The 4,137-nt window shown below is 49.7% G+C and overlaps 1 pseudogene; it reads left to right on the plus strand.

Annotated features, from left to right (window-relative positions):
- Positions 1–868: 868 nt before the first annotated feature.
- Positions 869–3,478, plus strand: LOC132487170 (homeobox protein prophet of Pit-1-like; annotated as a pseudogene).
- Positions 3,479–4,137: the final 659 nt, after the last annotated feature.

A 4,137-nucleotide genomic window follows, 5' to 3' on the forward strand; every position in this document is an offset into this window, starting at 1 on the left:
CTATGGTGTCTGGGAGACTCATCCTATGGTTCAGGTTGTCCTGACAGGGTGTCCAGTGTATTCTGAGAATCAGGATATTTAGGAGGGGCCAGAATGTACTTGTGTTTTTAGTTTTTTAGTTTCCTGGAAAGAAGTCTTTGGGAATCAATCACCCACGTACTGAAACACAAGGCAGGCCCTACTCCTGGTCTCCATTTGCACAAACTCTCCCTCTCCCCTCATAATGAGGTTCTGAGGAGGAGTCTCAGGAGGAATGCATTTTCTCTTCCTTCCCCTGCCTGCTCTCAGGAGGGGATTTAACAGGACAAAAGAATTTGGTCCTCTGGGAATATGAGCTCTTGGCCCCAGTCCCTGGACCCTCCAACAGAGCACCTTCCCTCATCTGGCTTGTGATCCTCCCCTGATGATGGGGGCTCTGGCAACCAGGCAATGATTGGATGGGCTCACAGGGGTGAGGAACAGGTCACTCCTCCAAGGCTCAGGGAGAAAGAGTTAGTGTGGGATTGCAAGCTGGGAAAGTAGGCAGCTGAGAGCAAAAGGAGAGAACGGCATCCCAGAGAGAGAAGGTGCAGGCGGAGAAAAGTGCAGACTAAAACAGAGAAACAGGGTGAGGGCAAGGCAGAATGAGATGATACTCAAGCACAGGAATGGGGAATTAGAAATAGAAAGAAAAGTTAGAAAAAAGGAGAGAGAGAAAAAGGTCTATCTATCTATATCTACACAGGGAGAGAGATTCAGAGAGAGGTATAAACAGGGGGAAAGCAGTGAAATACAAGGCATAGAGGGGAACAGAAACAGAGAAAGACTGATCCAGAATCAGAGACTCAGGGACACGAGACTGAGCTGTCTTTGGTCTTTGTTGTGAGCCATGGATGCAGAAGGGAAGAGTGAGCAGGGTAAACAAAAGAAGGGGCGAGTTTGCAGCAGTCTCTGGCCCGAGGGCTACGCAGCCGCTGGGACTTTGACCTCCACGGTGGGTGAGTGAATCTCTGGGGTGGTCCTGAGGAGACAGCAGGTGTGCATGCTCCATGCCCAGGCTCCGTGGGGCGATGGTTCGCCACGAGGAAAGTGAAGAGGAGAAATAAAAAACCAGAATCCTAGCATGGTAAAAACAAGGGAATCTTAGAACACATGGGACGATACAACTCCTTTGCTTTACACAGTGGCCCACTGAGACCCTGACAGATGAGGAGGAGCCAGAGGCTGAGCTAAAAGCTGTCTCCTCATTCCTGACCTCAGAGTTTGCTCACTGCACTGCTTTCTCCAAGGAAGAGAGTTGGAGGGGCCAGGGCTTTGGATCCGAGGAGAGCAGGGGGCTCAGGTGGACAGTGAGCACTGCATAGGGACTACCACCTGGGTCCCCATGGGGATGGGATCCTCACTCCAGATATCTTTTCTCAGTGTGTGCCTCCCAGGTGTTTCCCTTTGCGCCTGTTCTCTATTCCCCAGCTGGCTCTCAGACTAATTAGTGTGGGGGCTTAGTGAGTCTGTAGGGAGAAGAGGCAGGCCTTTCCCACGAGCTCAGGTTCCTGCAGCCTGGTGGCCAGGCCAGGACTGGGATAGGGGAGAAGATGAAATGTATGTGTGAGGAGGGTGTGTCTGAGCAGAAGAGTGAGGAATGTTTCATCTTCCCAGGTGGAGGGAATAGGACAATGGGAACAATATAAAGGTTTAAGTGGCATGTGAACCATGAGAGCAGGGAGCAAGTCATAGGGGTCATAGACAGAGACCTGGGCAGTTTGTTAGGTTGTCAGAGCGAATAGGAGCTCCACAGGGTGAGACCCAGGAAGGTGGTATGTGTGCTGAGAGAGATGAAAGGCTATGGAGGGGCATGCCTTACATGGGGATGCATCTGGGGGAGTGTAATGGGGAGTGGGCACAAGGTGCAGAAGTGAGGCAGAGGGAGCGTGAGTGCCTAGGACAAGTGAGACTGAGGGGCGGACTTCATGTGGAGAGGGTAGCATGGGTTAAGGGAATCAGAAGTGAAGCAGGGCCAAGGCTGAGCTGGATTCAGCTAATTCTGAAAGCTGAAGAATTTCTGGTCAGGGCAGAGTATATGAGCAATACACTGGGTCCTAGCAGAATCTGGGGGTTCCAGCATATGTGGTCTGGGATGGATGGGTGGATCCATGTGGCAGCAAACTCTCCCCCCGCCTCCTTCTCAGACATGAGCACTCAGCCCTACAGGAACCTCTCTGGTGTAGGAGTGGGGAGACCAAGTCTTTGCTCACAAGGAGAACAGAGGGGTCGCCCACACTCCCAGCGCCACCACCGCACCACCTTCAGTCCAGCGCACTTGGAACAGCTGGAGTCAGCTTTTGGGAGGAACCGCTACCCTGACATTTGGGCCCGAGAAGGCCTGGCCCGGGACACAGGTCTCAGCGAGGCCAGAATCCAGGTGATGGCCCAGGATCCTCCGCCCCCCATCCCCTGAAGAAATGCAGATTCGGTGATTGGGAACTACTGGGGCATAAATTCTCAGGGCACTATAACCCTAACCCAAATATTCACCAGAACAGAGTCTTACCCAACAGTCAGCATAACCTCATCTACGTCAGGAATTTCACTGGAGTTTAACCTTGGGGCTAACCTAATCTAACTTGAATTTCAATGTCAAACTCCAACCTTAACAGTGATGTGAACTCCAACAGAAATTCAATCCTAACTATTCACACACGTATGTAACCTTGTCCCTAACCATGGTCTTGAAACTCAACCTGATGCTTGCTCAATTCTAACCATAGAGTTACTTAATCTTAAGAATAAACTGTACCCTAAATCTAACTTGGTCTGTAACAATTAAACTCATCCATAGTCTTAGTCTCTAATAACCCTAGAGGAAATTTCCCATTCTCTGTGGAGGTGAAATGCCACTGTGTCATGTTTATCTCTTTCTTTTTACAAGTTGACATTTCTTACTCACCCAAAGTTGTAGCAGGGCAAATTTAGATATGGATTAGGGGAATGGTGTGGGTCTTGCTTTGTCACTAGTCCTGGTTCAGCTATGCCTTCTGCAAGAGCTTTACTTCCTCTGGGGATGTGGGGGAGTCTTATGCCCTGTACCAGTCTGTAGCTGCATATGACAATGCCACCTATTTGAGAGAGGGGCTCTAACGTGGCTATTCTCCCTCCTCCTCAGGTCTGGTTCCAGAACCACAGACCTAAGCAGAGGAAGCAAGAGCAGTCACTGCTCCAGCCACTGGCCCATCTGTCTCCTGCCACCTTCTCCGGTTTCTTGCCTGAGCGCCCTGCTTGCCCCTACTCCTACCCAACACCACCTCCCCCAATGACCTGCTTCCGTCACCCCTAGAACCATGCCCTTCCCTCACAGCCTTCCACTGGTGGTTCCTTTGCTCGACCCCACCATTCTGAAGACTGGTACCCCACCCTGCACCCAACCCCTGCTGGTCATCTGCACTGCCCTCCACCCCCATCCATGCTTCCCCTCATCCTTGAGCCACCCAAGTCCTGGAACTAAAGTTAAACAAGTACTGATAAGGTAATTTCCCAGCCTGTGACCCTCACAAAACAGAGAAAACTGGGTGGTTTCCTTTCCTTCTAAGGGCGAAGTAGAAATATGGTGAATGACAGCTCAGAGTCTGGGAATGTTAAAATGGGAGATCATGATGAAGGCTCACTGAGCTGATTAATTGAGTGAATTTAAGGAGGTGAAACTACTGGAAGATATAGGTAAAAAGCCCCAGTGGAGGTGACTGGTGGAAAAGTGACATTGAGGGAAGCAGTGGTTGCTGCTGGTGGCTGGAAATGGTTGAAGGGGATAGAACATTTGGGACTTCGCTCATTGAGATCACAGTTGAGGACCTTCATCCCCATTGTTTCTAGCTGATTTCAATAAGGCTTTTGATTTAATGTCTACCTATACATCCCTTCCCCATCACCACCATCCGAATCCATCGTTAAGTTTTATTCATTCTATCCTGGAAATAGCTCTTGAATTTATTCCTCTCCTTTCTGTTCCAGCAGACACTTTTTCTCTGGCCCCACGTTTTCTAATTAATCCTCCTCCTTGGTTCCCTTAGCTCCAGTCTTTCCCACTTCCAAAAGGCTTTGTAAAGCTGATCATCAAATATTAGCTCCCCAGTGTTTTATGAACAATAAATAATACCTGATTTGCTA

The sequence above is a fragment of the Mesoplodon densirostris genome, chromosome 3 (assembly GCF_025265405.1).
Source record: "Mesoplodon densirostris isolate mMesDen1 chromosome 3, mMesDen1 primary haplotype, whole genome shotgun sequence".
Taxonomy (NCBI): domain Eukaryota; kingdom Metazoa; phylum Chordata; class Mammalia; order Artiodactyla; family Ziphiidae; genus Mesoplodon; species Mesoplodon densirostris.